Source organism: Dermochelys coriacea, chromosome 7 (genome assembly GCF_009764565.3).
Source record: "Dermochelys coriacea isolate rDerCor1 chromosome 7, rDerCor1.pri.v4, whole genome shotgun sequence".
Taxonomy (NCBI): Eukaryota; Metazoa; Chordata; order Testudines; family Dermochelyidae; genus Dermochelys; species Dermochelys coriacea.
In genome coordinates, this window is record NC_050074.1 from 123,704,777 (window position 1) to 123,724,528 (window position 19,752).

At 50.7% G+C, this 19,752-nt stretch overlaps 1 protein-coding gene across 1 annotated transcript in view; it reads left to right on the top strand.

The window, feature by feature from the left end:
• The first annotated feature begins 6,038 nt into the window (after nt 1-6,038).
• Nucleotides 6,039-19,752, top strand: part of SEMA4G (semaphorin 4G) — a 104,488-nt gene continuing 90,774 nt past the window's right edge. The window contains 1 exon segment of the mRNA XM_043518914.1: nt 6,039-7,084. The gene's annotated coding sequence lies outside the window, so the exon portion shown is untranslated.

Here is a 19,752-nt window from a genome sequence, read left to right on the forward strand (position 1 = left end):
GATAATCTATTCTGACCTAGTGCATAGCACAGGCCAGAGACTAACAGCCATGACTTGGTCATTCCAGTTTGACCCTGTTCATGTTTGATTCTTTAGCAGAATCTCTAAGCCCTTGCATCAGCCTGTAGTGTGTAGGTGTGTACTTCCTGGCTTCCAGTGGAGTGGGAGGGAAGGCAGGTACACTCAGTCTAGCACAACAGGAAATGCTAATCTGCCCTTGAAATGGTGGGGAATTTCGGGAGCCAGAACGCAACCACCCAGGAGAAAAGGACAAACATCCTCTGTGGCTAACATCCTTACTCTCCTGAAAAATACTGTGAGCTCTCCAATGATCATGTGGCTGGAGAGACCTTAGATCTATGGCACCACCTCCAGAAGCAGGGGGCACCCTGGCACCGAGCTCGGGGATTGGCTCAGGAATCCATCCGGGGGACGCTAACCAGTTGCAAAAACTGGTGAAAGAGCAAATCTCATTTACGTGAGGCCAAAGGCACCTGGCGCGAGGATCTGAGAACTTGGTGTGATGGAGACACTGCTGCTGGCTAGGTCCTGTGGAATGGACCAGCCTTGCTTCAAGGTCGCTGGCAAAGAACGGTTGCTTTGCCGGGTCTGGAGGGCAGCAGGATGTGTGGCACCTTCCTGCAGTTGAACAGCCCCATAACAATTGAGCGTCGATAGGTCTCTCTTGCTTGTGGTGATGGCTGGATTCTAGGGTCTTAAATACCGCAGATGGTTCCAGTGAAGAGCAGTCAGGACTCCGCGTCTAGAACCAAATCAGAGAAATAACCAATCTGTCTAGAGTCCAGAAGAGGTTTCCTGATTCTCATTGCAATGGCAGAAGCAGGCTGGAGAGGCAGAACTGCAATTCTCCTGCGGCCACAGCAGCTCCGCCTGCAGAATTTCTAAATGTGGGCGTCAGCCAAGCGTGACCTCACAAATGCCAACTCCGCCCATCCCCTGAGGACAGGGCACTGCTGCTAGCTGCCTGGCTCTTGCAGGAGGTGCAGAAAGCTCCAGCTAAGGAACAGCTGCGGTCGCATTGTTTAGAATTGGGAAGAGTCCCATGCTGAAGGGCCATCCCAGTGCTCCTGTCATGCATACGTAGTAAATACACCACAGCAGGGCTGCTCCCAGAGACCGAACTCCCATCACCTGTAAACCAATGGGGGAAGTATCAGAAGGGTCCAGAAAGGAACAGCAGGGTTTTATAAAGGAGAGCAGCCTTTCCAGCAGTTGTCAGTTGCCAGCCAAACCTGGCCGTTCCCTCTGATAGGATTCACAAGTCTGCTAGCTGAGGGGGAAGCAGGCGATCTGAGGCTAATTAAGCACTGGATAGGGAGGTTGTGGAACCCCCATTCTTGGAGAACAGGTTCAACAAATGCCTGCCAGGATGGTCTAGGTCTAGGATAGGCAGCAAGAGATGGATTAGATGGTCTCTTGAGGGCCCTACATTTCTATGATCCCATGGCATACTGTATCTGATCTTAGTAAAGCACTTGATACAATATCTCAGGCTTACATGAGATTAATTCAACTGAACTTGGCTATGAACATGGTCATCAAATAGAGCCTTGGTTTATGATATGTGTGTTGACTTCCAGCGCCTGGAACAAAGGGCGGGATCTAGGTGCAGCAGGGATCTGGGTTGGGTTGGATTTGATTAAATAATTGGGATGAGGAAGTAAACCTAGGAATGAAACTAGCAACTGATATTAAACTGGGAGGAGCTGGAAATGCCACTGAGGACAAAGATAAGCTACTAAGACCTCTAGAGAGACTGGAAACATGGCCAGGTAATGAAAGAAACAAAATTCCCCCTAGAATCATAGAGAAGTAGGACTGGAAGGTACCTCTACAGGTCATCTAGTCCAACCGCTTCAGGTAAATGCAAAAGAATCTAGGTCCTGTGCATGTAATCTAGGTCCTGTGGCTGTAAATATATCCGATGAAGTGAGCTGTAGCTCACGAAAGCTTATGCTCTAATAAATTTGTTAGTCTCTAAGGTGCCACAAGTACTCCTTTTCTTTTTGCAAAATAATCTGACATTCAGATATTTAGTAGGCAGGTAAAGTGGGAAGCAGAGATGCTGAAAGAGACCTATGGGTGGTAGCAGACAGCAAATTGGACACAAGTTTTCAACATGATATGGCAGCAAGAAGGGACCAGTACAACTGGGTCTCGGGGGCAGTCTACACAGAGGCATTGCAGGATGGGGAATTAATAGATCCATCTCCATGGATGTGGCTACAAGCCTGTGGAATCGAGGCTATGTCGACACTAGCATGGAGCGGCTACGTGGGAGATCTTCCAGTTGCAGCGATACCGCTGAGCTGCTGCAAGCTCTCTAGTGTAGATATGGCCCAAGTCTCAGAGCCCAGGTCATTTGACTCAGGCTTGCAGGGCTAAGAATAGCAGTGCAGATGCACGTCTCCCTTGCTATTTTAGAGTCCTGCAACCTGAGCCCCGCAAGCCCGCGTCAGGTGACCCGAGCTAGTCGTGGCCATGCTGCGGGTCTTGTAGTGCAGTATAGTGCATAACCTGTATGGCTCTGGTGCAACTGCACCTGGACTAGGCTGGTCACTGCAGGCCCTCGGTTACCAGAAGTGCACAGACAAACTGGAGGGAATTCAGAGCAGATGAACAAAAATGGCCAAGAGGGCTGTCGGACTGGTCTACAAGGGATGATTGAGAGGGAACAGGAGGCGAATCAATTCAACACCTGGCTTTCTAGCTGGAAACTCCTCTCTCTCTTTATAGTTGCAAGTGAGGATGGCCACTAAACCCACAAAAACAGGCACAAATGTGTATCACCCTTGTTCGCCAAGACCTGGATGGGCCATACAGTCTGAACCCCCCTTTCACCGCTCTACCTGGCCTATGCAGGCACATGCTGGCTGGGGCTTGCACTGCCGGACATTCTCTGGCTTGTGTTATGCAGGAGGCCAGACTAAATGATCATGACGGTTCCTTCTGGCCTTAGATCTCTGGACTGCACCTGCTCCAGGGATAAATGGAGGGTAAGACTCTGTAGCGGGCTCCTTCTCCCCAAATATTAGAGCGGGGTGAAATGTTTCACCCAAAACTCCTTTCGGTGAAAAACGCAGATTCAGTAACACCAAAACATTCACCACGTCGGTCATTGGGAAGGGAAAATCGAAGTTTTGCTTTACCAGCTTGACAAGACATTTTATCTTGAAATTTCCTTTACTTTTATGTTGTTTTAAATCCCCAAATGGTCATAAAACAATGCTTTCTGTTTTGGCTGAAAGAGTGAGGGGGGAATTCCTGTCACCACAATAAACCCATTTGCCCAGTCTGGAGGGGAGGGGGGACCTTGGCGTGGATGCATTGCACGCCCATGGCCTGATGGTCCTGCCCCATCATCAGCCTCCAGGGGGCACAACCCCTTTCTCAATCCCCTGGCCATTCCCCATGGGGACCCCAGCTACCCCAGTGCTCCGGCATCTATGGGAATCCCAGCCTCCCTGCAGTGAGAGCTCTGACTCCTCTCCTTGCTCACTCCATCCCCATCAGGGAGACCCATAACCAGAAGAACCTCAGCCTCCCAGCGTCAGGGGCCCCCCCTTCTTAGTTCCCAGGGCCAGATCCACCTGTGGGCGTCCCCCTGATCCCACAGCCAGGGACCATGGGGCCCAAGGACCCCCAATCTCAATAGCCAGGAACCCTTGGGCCCCCAACCCCCCATAGGTCCCCTACTCCTTCACTGCCAGGACCACCTGGGCCCCCACCCCATCAGCCCCCCCAAGCCCCATAACCAGCCCCGCCACGGAGCCTCCCCTCCCCACTTCCAGGAGCCCATCAACCCCCTCCCGAACCCCACAGCCAACCCCCCATGGGGCCTCCACCCCCCCATTGCCAGGAGCCCATCAGCCCCCCTCACCCAGCCCCCCATGGAGCCTCCACCCCCCATTTCCAGGAGCCCATCAGCCCCCCTGAACCCCTCATCCGGCCCCCCATGGGGCCTCCAGCCCCCAATTGCCAGGGCCCATCAGCCCCCCGAACCCCTCATCCAGCCCCCCATGGGGCCTCCACCCCCCATTGCCAGGAGCCCATCAGCCCCCCAAACCCCTCATTCAGCCCCCCATGGGGCCTCCACCCCCCCATTTCCAGGAGCCCATCAGTCCCCCCGAACCCCTCATCCAGCCCCCCATGGGGCCTCCACCCCCATTGCCAGGAGCCCATCAGCCCCCCCAAACCCCTCATCCAGCCCCCCATATGGCCTCCACTCCCCATTGCCAGGAGCCCATCAGCCCCCCGAACCCCTCATCCAGCCCCCCATGGGGCCTCCACCCCCCCATTGCCAGGAGCCCATCAGCCCCCCCGAACCCCTCATTCATCCCCCCATGGGGCCTCCACCCCCCCATTTCCAGGAGCCCATCAGCCCCCCCGAACCCCTCATCCAGCCCCCCATGGGGCCTCCACCCCCCATTGCCAGGAGCCCATCAGCCCCCCCAAACCCCTCATCCAGCCCCCCATATGGCCTCCACTCCCCATTGCCAGGAGCCCATCAGCCCCCCGAACCCCTCATCCGGCCCCCCACGGCCGGAGGCCCCCGGGGATCCCGCCCGCAGCCCGTGCCCGGCAGCGGCCGCTAGGTGGCGGCGCGGTGCCCGCTGGTGCCCGGCTCCGCGGCGCTCGGCAGCGGCTGCCGCTCACTCGGCTCGGGCAGAGGGAACCTGCGCCGGCCCCGCCGCCCGGCCCCGCTGCGCAGCGAGCCCCCGCCAGCCCCGAGCCGGGACCGCGGGCAGAGCCCCAGGCAAGTGCGGCAGAGGCGGGGAGGAGAGGGGGGCAGCATCGGGGGCGGGGTGTGGGGGAGACTCTGGCGGGTTGGGGGGCAGGATTGCGGAGGGTGGGGCATGGGGGAGGATTTGGGAGCCATGGGGGTTGGGGGGCAGGATCGAGGGGTGGGGTATGGCCCAGGATCTGGGGAGCTATGGGGGCTGTGGGTCAGGAATAGGCGGTGGGGTATAGGGGGAGGATTTGGAGGGCTACGGGACTGGGGGCAGGGTTGGGGGCATGGGCAAGGATCTGGGAGGCAGGAGTGGGGGGCAGGGTATAGGGAAGATCTGTGGGGCTTTGGGCCATGGGACCTGGGGGGGGCAGGCTCAGTGCCCGGGGAAGGATCTCGGGAGCTGTGAAGGCCTGCGGGGGTAGGATTAGGGGATGGGGTATAGGGGGAGGATCTGGAGGGCTACGGGGCCATGGAGGTTTGGAGGGGGCAGGATTGAGGGGTGTGGTATAGGGACAATCGGGGGGACTACAGGGGTTGGGGGGCAGGATCAGTGGCCAGGGGAATAGGGGAAGGATCTGGGGAGTTGTGGGAGTCTGGGGGGCAGGATTGTAGTGTGAGGGTATTCAGGGCAGATCTGTGGGGTTATGGGTCAGAGGTAACATCCATGGGGGGCTGGGGGGCAGGATCCGGGGGCAGGGATATAGGGGAGAATGGGGGGTATGAGGCAGGAGTAATATCCATGGGGAGCTGGGAGACAGGATGGGGGGATATAGTGGGAGGATCCAGGGCTGTACAGGGCAGAGGTAATATCCTGGGGGTGAGAGGTATAAAGGGGTGTCTAGGGGGACTTTGGTGGGCAGGGGTCTGGAAGAGTGACATATTGGGGGCTGTGAGTGGGGCTGGATTTAGGGGAATGGGGTAACGTGCTGGAGGCTAGGATCTTGGGGGGGTGATGTGGGGGTGGGTTTAGAGGAGCAGTTTCGGGGGTGCACGGGTGTGGGAGACATACTGTGAAGTGTGAGATGCCGGTGTCTGGTCCCGGGGGCATAGTGGGGTGGGGGGTGACTTGGGCTGTGTGTCTGTGTATGTTGGGAGCTATGGGTCAGGGAGCGTGGTGGATGGGTGGGCTGGGAGGCAGGGGTTATGTATGGGGATGGCCTGGTTTCGGTGTCGGTGGTGCAGGTAACATTCACTGCGTGGGTGATATAGCACAGAAATCCAATGGGATATTGATGCCTTCTTCGCCCCTCCTCCCCACGAGTGCCCTCATGGATGGGGGGGGCGGCTGGCTTGGGGAGTCACCTGGATTGAAGACTGGGGCCCCTTGAGGGGGCTGGCTGTGAGGCTTGGGGATTTCAGATTCATACCAAATTGCAGGCCAGTGACACCTGGGCTGGGGGCTGGAGGGGGATGCAGCACACTGGGATTGTAGTGCTGGAGTGCAGTTGTTTTTTTCAGCCAGCTGGGCACTTTCCCTTCTCCCCCTTCCCTGAGTGCGGGGCTGTGTGCGGTGCAGGGATCTTTCACACAGTCTGGACAATCTTCCTTCGCTGGCCCCCTCCTCATCCCCAGCGAGCTCCGCGCCTCGGTGTGGCCTTTCAGAACGCCGGCTTGAAAGTGGGGTAACGAGGACGTGCCTCTTCTGCTGCTGACAAAAATAGTCTTGCAAGACAAAGAAACTGTCGAACATGGATGAGGAGCGCAGGTTCCCCCAGAGGCAGGGAAATTATTATGAACAACAATGCCATTTTTCTGTGCCCATTGGAAAGTGGCTACCCTCCCAGACAGGCTCCTTTATGTCCTCCCTTCCCGCTCCCTTAAACAGGAGCTTAAGGGTTGCCCGGAATAAAGGCCCGACTCTTAGTGACTTCGGTAGGACTTAAACTTGAGCCGGACTTAAGTGCTTTGCTGAATCAGGGCTGGGTGGCGGGGGGAGTCTATTGTGGCCACATTTCCCTCTGGTTTGTTATGGAGCCATGCTCAACACAGCGGATCTCTGCTCATCTTGGCATGGTTGCTCTGGGGAGGGCAAAAAACCAGTGTTTGTGGTGGTCCTGAATTTCAGTTTAGGGTCTGAAAAACGTGTTGATAGTCCACTGAGGGTTTTTTAAAGTCCGTTCGAATCTTTCCGTTCCCTTCCCTTTAGGGATGTAGTGTGTTCTTGTAGCTGTAAGATTTATTCAGTGATTGTGGCAGATTGAATGGAGGAAAAACAACCAGGAGCACTTGGAATAATTGATGTCTAGTCTGTGCTCTGGAGCGGAGTAGCTGCTTTTAGGTGCATTACCTTACTTCATAACTATGCATGGAGCATCTGTATTAGCAGCTCAGGTAAGGATCCGAGCACGGGAGCTGGTATTAAGGTAATTTCACAGGTGAATGGGATGGGATGTGTGAGGGGTGGAGAGGGAGAAGCTCTCCCCTGGGTTTCTGGAGTTTACCTGGGAGGCTGAAATTGACAGTTTGATGCAACTTGTGTAGCTGCTGTAGCTTAAGGTACAGAGAAGAACAGTTTATCACTAATGCTTTGTAAAGCTGTTTGAGCTGATGGAGTGAAAGCTGCTGTAGAATTCAAATAGCAGAGATCTGGTGAGAGTCCCCCAAAAGACTTGGTATCTGCTTAAGCTATCAGAGAATGCGTGTTTGTATCCACCCACCCTGGATAAAATAGTGCAGGGAGAAAGCTGAGTTTGGCTTCCAATCTGCTTTGCTGCCCTTCCTCTGGTGTTGAAAACCCTGTGTAAAATATTAGGGGTGGGTGCGTATTTGGCTTGAAGGTAGGGTGAAGCTCGCTGGCTCCTCTCTGCCCTGTTACTTGCTTTGGAAATCGGTGTGATTAGAATTTCTATTTTTGTTGCTCTTGCTGCTTTGCGACCCCTCGTCATATTTTATCAGTGCTAGGGCTCTGCTTTAACAAGGTCCTGGCGAAATCATCTCCATGTGAATTTTCTGAATAAACTCTCTCTCCTCTCTTTCCCCCCCGTGGACCTCCCAGCCCCAACCCTGCAGCTAACCTGAAAATAAAACCTTCCAGCTGAGCGTTCCGGCAGCCTTGTAATAAGATGATGCCCTGAACAGACATCAGCTATTAGACTTAGGCTTTGCTCTAGTTTGTGACTTAAAAGAGAGAGAGAGAGAGAGAGGACTTCAGCAGAATTAAAATACTCGATATTCTGTCTAGTGGGACTTCTGGGGGCAAGCAGGACTGTGCTTTTAATGGAGGTCCTACACAAAGCTGCAAATAACCTCAGATGGGACAAAGTGCTGTGCAGCTATAGTATGCTTTTGTCCAAGGTAGAAGTAATTTTCTTCTAATATTCATCTTGAAAGCTGAGTTAAAGGAGACATCAACTTAAAGTTAAGCTACGGGGAAAAAACAAACAAGGTTTTATTCAACTTGAAGCCAATAAAAATGCTTCTATTAAATGTTTTCATTGGATTTTTGAAAGAAAATGTATCTTTAAATAAATAAAGGGGAGATGATTCAGTCTTGGGGTTAAAGCACTGGATTGAGACAGTTTGGTTCAATTCTCGGCCCTGCCACAAGTTTCCTGTGGGACTTTTAGCAAGTCACTTAGCCTCTCTGAGCCTCAGTTTCCCATCTGTAAAATGGGGCAAGTACATCCTACCTCACAGTGCTTTTGTGAGGCTCAATCCACTCCTGTTTCTGAGGTGCTCTGGTACTGTAGTGATGGTGGGGCCACGTAAGCAGGTTGCCAGTAAGGGTTTTTGAAATCCAAATCTTGTGGCACAAAGAAACTAGAAGTAAAACTGGCACTAAGCGCACATGAAACTGACTTAAATGGTCTTTCATTGTTCGAGTCCAATGAAATGCAAAGTGTCACAAAGAGCACGGCTAGGGACAAGCAGATTGGATCTATAAATAGTGGGGAAACTCTTGAAGCCTGAGGTATTGCTAACAACAGCAGGGCAACTTGTCAACGTAAATAACGTGTCAAGAGTCTTTTTACATTTGGGGCCCCGTTTTCTTCTCAGTGTAACTCTAAAATTATGCTTCCGCTTCTAACCTGAAAATAAAGCCCTTACACCACGAAGCGTGTGACGGGTTAACTGTAGATCGCATCCAGCATGTTATGATGAATGGTACAGCTTTGTCTGAAAGAAAAGACAAATGCATGCTGCTGGGAACCTTTGCCGTAGCACTGTCAGCCTGGAGTTAGCTCCTGCACAGATCGGATGTGGCGCTGCTGGGGAAATGATCATTTCCCAGCCCTGTGCATGGTCTTTCCAAAAGTACTTAACATTTGAGGGTTTGGTTGTTTTCTTTCCTTCTGGATTTTATCTCCAATCCCCTCGTGCTGGCTTAAACGGAGAGCATGCCCCTCTGAGCAGGATTTGGATGGGCTGCCTTGGTGTCCTGGAGTCTGACTCAGTCTGGGGAGGATTGTTGGTATATTTATGCCCTGTTCCTGGTCTCTAAGGTAATGGAGCCACAGAGGAACTTGGTGCGAGTGGGAGCAAATCTGGCTAAGCTCAGTGGGAATTGTGCTCACTAAGGTCATAGCTGGACTGGTCTATTGTGCTGAACTCTAGTTTGAGTTTGTTACTGGGATTCCCTCTTGCTTGGACAGATAGTCCAAGGTAGCAGAGACGTAGGGTTGCTTGGGGAAATTGACCTACGCCTATGGGTCTGTCTTCACTGCCAAGCTCACTCGAGCTTTTTGGTTGTTGCCCCTCAGCCCTCTCCAGTCCACATGCAAAACTTGCACCCGAGATTGGTGATTTAAACCCCGGCTAACTGGGGGAGTGGGGTTAGAGCCCGGGTTCCACTTTCAGCGGGGCTGGTTATCTGCCCACTTTGCAGCGAACACACAGGCTAAACCATTCCCATGCTGCTAGTTCTCCAGTGCCTGCCCACAATTCCTGCCATGTGCCCAGGAGGTCAGACAAGTTCTCCCACAATTTGGTGGGAAGGAATCAGAGCGGCTCAGCTCACCGCAGCTCAGAGCACCCTGGGATGTGCCCCCAGAAGCCCTAGCGATACACACAGGGGAGCGCAGCGCAAGTGAGGACATGGTCACGTGCTGGCTTTGCCACATGGCTTCTTGCAGACTCAACTTGGCTGGTTGGCACCTGTGCCTAACCCTGTGCAACGAAGACATCCCCTGTGTGTACATTGCAACATAAGGAAAATAACCAGCCATAGCATTTGAGGGGAAAACTGGGGAGCTGCATTGGCATAACACCCCTCCTGTGAAGGAAAGCTCTCACGATAAAAATTGCATTTCTCTGGGTTACCCAGAACCTTGGATTATGAAAACTGAGCTCTGAATCGCCTCTCAAATAAGCTCTTGAAGCTGGATGATTTCCTCAGGTGTGGGATCCGAATCAAGCCCTCCGCATCGCCAGTTCCACTTTCAGGTTCTCATATGCCCTAGCACTCTTCTCCTTTTGTCCTTTCTTGTAAAAGGTCCTTCCCCCACCCCGGCCATCTGGCGTGTCACTGTGCGACCCAAGCTAGGAAGGCACCACAGATCGCTGGTGGTCCTCAGACCACAGAACTAGCACAGGGCTGCTTTGTTTGGGTTTCCGATTAGTAAATAAAAGGGAAGATTCGTGGAAATTGCTTGCACATGCCCTTTCATGGGAGCATCTTGCAAAGCTAAACGGCTTCCAGCAAACTCTCTGTTGTGCAGCTAACTGACACAAATTGTCCTGGTAAGGGATAGGGGTTTTTTACCCCAGAGTTGAGGGACAGGAGCCAGGTAAACTTGGCTTCTGGCTTCCTCTGCTGAATAAATGAGAGCCTGCCTGTCTCTCCCCACAAGTTCTGAAAGACGGACCACTCCCCACCCACCTCCCTTAGTCCTTCAGGATGGCACTGCTTTCCGGTTGTGGGGCAAGAAAGCCCACGTGCTCACCGCCTCTGTTCTGAGCTAGCTACCTGCTGCGGCCTCCCAGGGAGAAGTGGGGGCCAGTTACCCCAGGCAGGCTGGTGGAGAGACTCCTGGACAGAGGCCTGATGTATCAATACTGGCTTCTTCCACAGCACCCGGCCCTCCTGCCTCTCCTTGTGCCCCCTTCTGTCAAGCTCAGTGCCCCCTTGAGTTTTTGCCCTGAAGGAGTCAAAATCAAATCCCTAACACCAGAGGAGTGAGGGGGCAGAAGTTCGGGGTGGGGGAGGGGGGTTTGGGTCCCGTACCGGTGTTCTGGGAGCACCAACCCCAGGCTTGCTGTCACTTGTTGTGCATCTGCGTACAAGCCCTGGGCTGGACATGTTCCTCTTTCTAACATGTCCCATTGGCTGATGCTCTGTAGTGCTCTGAGGGGGGGCTGGCTCTGGAGGGGGGGTACGTTTGCTGGCAGGAAGGAGTCTGTGGGCCTGTTGTCTGGGGGCGGTGTTGTAGGTTGGTTGCTAGTTATTGGAGTGATGGAGCGAGAGCTGCTGGAAACTGAAGACATCTGAACAAACAGAATCAGCGGACCCATGCGGCTCTTCTTCCGCTCCATAGCAGTTGGAGAGGAGCTCCAGCCAGAGGGTCTGAGCATGTCAAATCCTAAAGTGTGGGGCGGAAACAGGAATACACTAAAAGCCAGTTCATAGCCTGGAGTGCACATAATGCTGTCCCCAGCTCCCATTAACGTCCCTGGACAATTCTCAGCCATGGGCCTAGGAATACTCTTGGAGCTGCTGAAGGCAGATAACGAGAAGCTCCGGAGACTGGCCTCTGAGTATGACTCTGTACATTTCGCTTTCTGAGCCTGATGTGTTGCCATGAGATGTTTCTTCCTGATCCTAGCAATTCACTAATTTATTCCCTCTCCAGATTAGGGAGGTAATGAGCTAGATCATCTTTTGGCTCTAAACCTAGCAGATACTTCAGCCCCCTTTCGCCAAATAGCATCTGTTTGACTAATCACCTAATCAGTGCTGAAAAGTACCAGTGTTCTAGGGAGGAGCGGAGATGCTGATCTTTGGGTCTGTGTCACAGTGAACCTGGCTGCCCGTTAGGAGGTGGCTGACCATTTGGAAAGGAGTGTGTGTGTGTGTGTGTGTGGGGGGGGGGGGAAATGGAATAACAGTCTGAGAGGGCTGAAAATCAGCTGGTGTGAACTACCAAGAATTCTGGAGGGAGCTGATCTAATGTGATCCCTTCTAACCTTAAATGCTGTGAAACTGTGACCAGTGTGCAAGGCACAGATGTAATCAATTATGATAACCTAATGCTGAGTAACCCTCCCCTTTTAACTTCTGCAACACATACCTAAAACTCCGGAAATTCACTTGAGAACCAAGCTGTCTCCACTACAGACTGATGGCCGGTGGCTAATGTAGTTACTAGCCATAAGCCAGAGACCAGTGCTCTGGGGAGAAAGTCCCAGCAGACCAAGTGTCTCTACATGGATGAAGAATGCTTGTCTGAAGTTTACCGCTAGTTAGCATCCCACTCTGGAGAAGCCTTGAGACACTAAGGCATTGCCATTACACAGCCAATGGAGCATGTTTCCAGGGTGGATTTCTACACTCCAAGAGCTTGCTATTAAAACTGTCTAAAAGTGGAATGGAATTTGATCTAGTTCTACTGTCCAAACTGAGAAAAAAAGAAAAGGAGGACTTGTGGCACCTTAAAGACTAACAAATTTATTTGAGCATAAGCTTTCGTGAGCTACAGCTCATTTCATTGGATGCATTCAGTGGAAAATACAGTGGGGAGATTTATATACACAGAGAACATGAAACAATGGGTGTTAGCATACACGCTGTAACTAGAGTGATCAGGTTAGGTGAGCTCTTACCAGCAGGAGAGCGGGGCGGGGTGGGGGACGGGACCTTTTGTAGTGATAATCAAAGTGGGCCATTTCCAGCAGTTGACAAGAATGTCTGAGGAACAGCCCAACCTGAAGCAAATACTCACCAGCAACCACACACCACACAACAGAACCACTAACCCAGGAACCTATCCTTGCAACAAAGCCCGTTGCCAACTGTGTCCACGTATCTATTCAGGGGACACCATCATAGGGCCTAATCACATCAGCCACACTATCAGAGGCTCATTCACCTGCGCATCTACCAGTGTGATATATGCCAGCAATGCCCCTCTGCCATGTACATTGGTCAAACCGGACAGTCTCTATGTAAAAGAATAAATGGACACAAATCAGACGTCAAGAATTATAACATTCAAAAACCAATCGGAGAGCACTTCAGTCTCTTTGGTCACTCGATTACAGACCTAAAAGTGGCAATTCTTCAACAAAAACAACTTCAAAAACAGACTCCAATGAGAGACTGCTGAATTGGAATTAATTTGAAAACTGGATACAATTAACTTAGGCTTGAATAAAGACTGGGAGCGGATGGGTCATTACACAAAGTAAAACTATTTCCCCATGTTTATCCTGCCCTCCCCCCCCCCCCCCCCGCTGTTCCTCAGACATTTTTGTCAACTGCTGGAAATGGTCCACCTTGATTATCACTACAAAAGGTCCCCCCCCCCCGCCCCGCTCTCCTGCTGGTAAGAGCTCACCTTACCTGATCACTCTCCTTACAGTGTGTATGGTAACACCCATTGTTTCATGTTCTCTGTGTATATAAATCTCCCCACGGTATTTTCCACTGAATGCATCCGATGAAGTGAGCTGTAGCTCACGAAAGCTTATGCTCAAATAAATTTGTTAATCTCTAAGGTGCCACAAGTCCTCCTGTTCTTTTTGCGGGTACAGACTAACAGGGCTGCTACTCTGAAACTTGTCCAAACTGTGTGAGCTGCAAAAAGCAAGCAAGATGAAGAGTGGAGAGAACGTTACACGAAACACAGTTTTATCGGTAATCAGTTTTACCAAGTGCATGTGTTTGAAAAGCATGAGTCAGGGCCCCAAAATCAGGAGATTGTCTTGAAAATGATGAGATTTTAAAAGAGCAAATCTGGGCTTTATTTGCTTCTGGGTTTTGAACCATTAAAGTTTCACACATTCTTGCTTTCCTCTGCAACCGTGAGGGCTAGAAAAAAAATATGTTTTTAAAATGAAAGCAGCGATTCTCATGGAATAATGTGACTCTAGCAGCTGGGGATTCAAAAAACGTATGGTGAGATTGATAATCAAACCACAAGAGTTGACAGTGCTGAGTAACAAAGGCAAGGAAGAGTTTTATTGGTCAACAGCATCCCTTTGTTGTTACCATTTCTGAGTGTGATCTTTCAGCTAGAAATCATACGGATTTACTTCTCCTTTTTTGGACCCAGTACGTAGTGATCCGTCCCTCAGTTCTTGTTGAAGGGAGAATGCTGAGAGCTCTGTTTCGAAGTACAGAGTGCCTGTGCTGTCATCTATCACTTTGTTTTTCTGCTTCCCAGTAAGTTCGCCTCCCTCCCCCTTCTTCTTTCCTGACGTGCAGAACCAGAACATGAGATGCCGTTTGCACTCCAGCCCTGCCTGTTCTGAGGGGACAGGTTAAAGGGACACTGTGCAAATGCACAACACGGATTAGATTTTGAATTTCTTCCCCACTCTTAGCAATCAAAGAGGGTGTTACATGGGCAACTCCTGGTTTTAAAGCTTTCAAGCTCCTAGCAGCAGCCAGGTCTCCGCTTGGGTGCTGATTTTGCTCCGTTTGATGCAGTAGACTGCTCTGGCCTGTTCCTGCTGTACCATCTCCCTGATTAACTGCAGGGCTGATGTGTTCCTGTCTCCCTCGGGTCACTTCTTCCAGGTTTTGTGCAGGGAAGTGGGGCTCTGATTCATTGGAAGACATTCTTCATGTCTCTTTATCTTCTCCTATTTGACTATCCCTTCCTGAGGTTTTTTTGCATGGCACATTCCAAGCCATTGTCCAGTTAAGAATGGGGGGGAAGTGTTTTTCCCTCAACCCCAGATGGCTCCCATAGGTGCTTTAAGAAAAGGAGTACTTGTGGCACCTTAGAGACTAACAAATTTATTAGAGCATAAGCTTTCGTGAGCTACAGCTCACTTCATCGGATGCATTTCCTTTTCTTTTTGCGAATACAGACTAACACGGCTGCTACTCTGAAACCTGTCATAGGTGCTTTAATACGTGAGCTGCCCGCTCCTCCCAGTCACCCACAGACCAGCAGTGGTCAGTTGTGGGAGGGTGTGCGTTCGCGAGGCTCTGATTGCTTCCAGAGGAAACCAGCACAGCAAAACTCCCACTGGCTCTGCACAAGGGAGGTGTCCTGGGCTCATTCACTCGACTTACTCCCTAGGCGCCATCGAGGTCCTGGCGTTCGAACAGGGCAGAAAGCCATTTTCTCGTCCTGGCAAATTTTTCAGTATTTTGAACACTTTTCTTGGCCTGAATTAGTCACCTTTTCACAAACTGCAACACGCCCCCCCTCCCAATATTTTGCTTTGGGTCAATGAAAACGTTTTGATTTCAACCTTTTTTTAACTTCTTTTTTTGGGTTTTTTTCCCTACATTATCTGAAATTTCCAAACGAAAAGTCCTATTGAACCGAAAAGAACATTTCTTTTGGAAAAATGCCCAAACAGGATGCGCTGGCAATTTTGAACCTCCCCTCCCCGGCTCCCAAAACAGGGAAGTCACCAGACCAGGCCCTTTCTCATAAAAAAACCCTTTCTTTTTGACAAATCAGCACTTTCCAGTGAAAAAATGTTTCATTGATGAATTCCCAGTGAGCTCACCTGACAGTGCAGGCTTCGTCTGTGCCCATCCGCCAGAAGCTGAGGAAGATCACGGTACGCTCACTGCCCTAGGATGCGCCATACTCCATAGTAAGCAGCAGGCCTCCTTCTCCCTCCTCCACCCCTCTTCCTTAATATAGTTCCCCCATCTCTTCTCTTAGGCTGGGATGTGCCATTGGATCCTCAAGCTACCACATTCCCCCTCTTTTCTTCCTGCTGCTCTCTCCCAAATACCAGCCTTTGTGTACCTGCTACATGTTCACCTTGAGATGAATGAATTGTGGGCCACACACTGTATAGCAGGGGTTCTCAAACTGGGGGTTGGGACCCCTCAGGGGGTCACGAGGTTATTACATGGGAGGTCGCGAGCTGTCAACCTCCATCCCAAACCCCACTTTGCCTCCAGCATTTATAATGGTGTTAAATATATAAAAAAGTTTTCTTCATTTATAAGGGGGGTCGCACTCAGAGGCTTGCTATGTGAAAGGGGTCACCAGTACAAAAGTTTAAGAGCCACTGCTGTATAGGAAGGCTGCAGTTATACAGGGTTAATTATATGGTCCATGACTGGGGCTTCTAGGTGCTAAGATACTACAGATGACAATGAGTACTTGTGGCACCTTAGAGACTAACAAATTTATTAGAGCATAAGCTTTCGTGAGCTACAGCTCACTTCATCGGATGCATTTGGTGGAAAAATGACAATATGAGCAGACGTTGGTTTTTCTTTCAGAGGTTTATAAGCCACCTTGAGCAGGTGATTAATAGAAGGCCTATAAATGGGTTAACTTTGTATAAACTATTCAGAAGAACGTTCAGGCTGCGAAGTCAGGAGGTGGCAGGTCTAAGATGGCCCCATGCAACCCTAATTCAGCCTCCTCGTGGGCATATGAATTATGGCATTAAAGACGGCTGAATATTATTCCCTCTGTCCCTGTTGTGCAGATCTGCTCTAGGGATGAATCAGGTTTGGGTAGTGAAGGAGGCTACCTATGCAGGGCCTGTGCTTCACTTGCATAAGGCCCCATGGGTCTAGAACCTAGGCCTGAAGAGGTGCTAGCTTCATGTTGCCACCCAGCACCAGCTGTAACCTGCTTACACGCTACTTTCCATGACCTGCTGTGGACACTGACCATGGGATGTTCCGCCTCAAGGGTTTGACAGACAGCAGCTTCGTGGCTCCTGTTTGGCTCCATGCCCTATGTAAACCCATGGGGCATTCCATGAAGTGTCCCGCCACTGGTGTGGATCTCCTGTTGGTGCCATGATTAGTCCCGCTCCCGAACTCCTGGCTTTGACCTTGGCTTGATATGGACTTTGCCTCCTGACCTGGACCCTGAAACCTAACTCAGAGTCTGACCTTTGGTATCTACCCTGGCCGGTAACCTGACTTCAAACTCCTCTGCTACTTGCAGACCCAGGTTTGCCCCTGCTCTGACCCTTGGTCCTGACCACCCATGGTAGGATCCTGACAGTTTGTTGCAGAAGTTGGAAGGTGTGTAATGAATGAAGATGGTCTCTTGGGGAAGTCAGCGGAATGTTGCCCTGGCGAATTGGATTCTTTTCCTGCCCCTGCCACTGAGTTCTTATGTGGCGCCGGGCAAGTCACACAAACCCAGCTTTTCCCAGCTGACCACTAACTGTGTGTTCCTCATTTTCTGGGTGCTCAGCACGAAACACCTGGGGCTGGATTTGCAGAAGTGCTGAGTACTCACAGCCGCAGCAGAGGTAGAGGGAGCTGTCCTTTGAATACATGTGCTATGATGATGCTAAGGACTCTGGAAAACCATGGCCTTGTTGTCCCAGATGGGGCACCCAAAATTAGTGGATGCTGGGCCTTAATCTCTGTGCTTCAGTTCCCCATCTTTAACAGAGGGTAAGAATCCCACCTACTGTCGGGTATGCGAGGAAAATGAATGCCTGTTTGTAAAGCACTCGGATGCCATGGTGAGAGAGCATTATAGAAATGCCCCAGCAGGAAGTTAATAACTTTGTGCTCATCACAGGCTTTAGAAGAGCTGTGCTTAAAACAGGCCTTGGGCCACACACTGAACAAGGGAGGGGGAGAAAAAATAGTGAATAACTCTTCAGTTACTGAATGAGGCAGGGTCCTGTTGGGGGGGGTAATAATCTGTGATTGTGTAATTAAAGACTGTGTCGTAACACATGTGCCCAAGGGGGCCGAATCAACCTTTGTACTGGCGTTTCTTAACTTTGGAAAGCTGGAACGTTAAGACAGCGTAAATCTGTTAATTCAGGTTTCTTTGTGATTTCCTAAGTTTTATTTTTAAAAGCCACAGATTCATCTGGAACCATATTGACCCCAACTTGGTCAAGAGCAGGCTGTGGACCTTTTGATCCACAGCACAGATGTCTGCCACTTGAGCTAATGGAATAATAATAGCAGTAATAGGCTGTCATCCTCTATGAGGAGTTGCTACTAGAGGCACACACTTTGCCAGTGGGTTTCACAGATGTTTGCTGAAAGCAGAGGAATGGAGAGATTCAGGACTCTGGGTACAGTTCTAGGTTTTGGAGGGGGAATGTGCTCTACTGGTTACGCTTTCACCCCAAACCCTGTGTCTGTCCCCCAGCTCTCTCTCTCCTCCTCCCCACTCCCACCCATCGTGACTCCTGTTCCTTGTCTTCTAGCTCCTGCAAACCCTTCCTCCCACTTCTTCGTCCTCTGCATTTGAATCAGGTGCTTCCTCTGTTTCCTCCTTGTTGCCTGGATGCCAGAAGGGGAAGCAGGAGAGTAGACAGTCTCCCTGATCTCAGTTCTGGTGCCCAATGCCACAGTGGCCACCGACAGTGAGAGGAGCAATTGCAGGGAAAGTCCTGCTCAGCCCCTGCGGCCCTGGGATGGAGCATGCTCAGTTGCTCTGTGGGATGGTGTATGTGCAGTCCAGTTGCATGTCGAAGCTGTGAGGGGCTAGAGCATGCTCAGTGCAGATGGCCTCTTGGGAGAATTTAGCTGCCAAACTTTAACAAGCCTGTCCTAGTGTGTATGAATTGAGAGTGCACCTGTGGCTCCTCCCCCACCCCACCCCAGCCTCATAATTTGGCCAGATTTGGGTGAATTTTCACAGGAATGGCAAAAGACATGTCCCTGGCACCAGGATGACACCACCCTCCCCTGCCAAGTTTCAAGGTCCTGCTCCAAAGCAGAAGCACCAGAGCTTCTCAACAAAACACGGGGAAGAATTTTTTTTTAGCATAGAATTTTTTATTTAGCTGCAACTTTATTTTTTTATTTAGCTGCAACAAAATAATTCGTCTTGAGGTGCAGCTGTAGGACACAGCCTGGAAGCAACTTCTGGGATCATCAAGACCCCTGCCGTCGCAGGGGCCCGGGACATAGCAGCCTGAAGGATTTAAGTTTAGCAAAGTTGTAAGCAATGGAAAACTGGGTCTTATTGTGCAAAGTGTTGGACAGCTTTAACTATAGGTGGCACTACCAGCTGTGCATATGATACCCTTAGTATAAAGTGTGACCAGATTTATGAGAGCGATGCAGTGAAAGAAAACGGTACTTGGTTGGCGTACATTTACTTTTAGCCATATTAGTGAGCAGGCGTTTTTGAGCACTTGTGTGTTGTGAATGTACTATCTTATAGTCTCCTGCTATTCCGATTTGTATTTTGTTAGCTCTTTCACAACTCTTACTACAGAAGAGGTGTGCGCATAATTCCAATTTATTTGCTCCCATGTACTGAAGGATAAAGAGCATTTATCTGTTGACACAGGGAGAGCCGCGCGAGATAAGGCAGAAGGCATGGCCGTGTTTCAAGGGAGTATAATTGCATTTGATTAGTGCAGAGAGCTTGGCAAAGCGGATCTTCTGAGACTTCACCCTGGCGCTGATCTTTCAGAGTCAGAGATCAGGGACATGAGGGAACATCAGAGCCCTACTCTGCAAATCTTTGTACAGTTCTACAATGCAAGTATCATTCCCTGAAATGCTGGGACAACTCATTAACTTGCCGCTCTCACTACAAGCTGCTGTGTCTAGCATTCGTTGGGTTTGTTGAGGAGGAGCTGAAGGCACGGAGAGGCACCTCGCTGTCCTTCCACGTCTTGTATACTTAAAAAAAGCATTTAGCTTGATTTACTTCATTTAGAAGATGCTGCTCATAGAAAGTCCCTGAAGAAAGGATTGAGCTGCTATGTAACACAGAGAATAGAAGATGGGACCTGACCTTTCCCTCTGAACTATCATATTTTTTTTTTAATTAATGCTAAAAAAGGGGAGCTGGCTCTGGTTTCAAATAAGCTTCCAAGCTGGGTTTGAGAAGCCCTTAAGCTAATTCTCGGGTGCACATTGGCTGACTTGATATCAGGGCTCTTGGCCTCTGAACGTGGGCTGGTTTGGG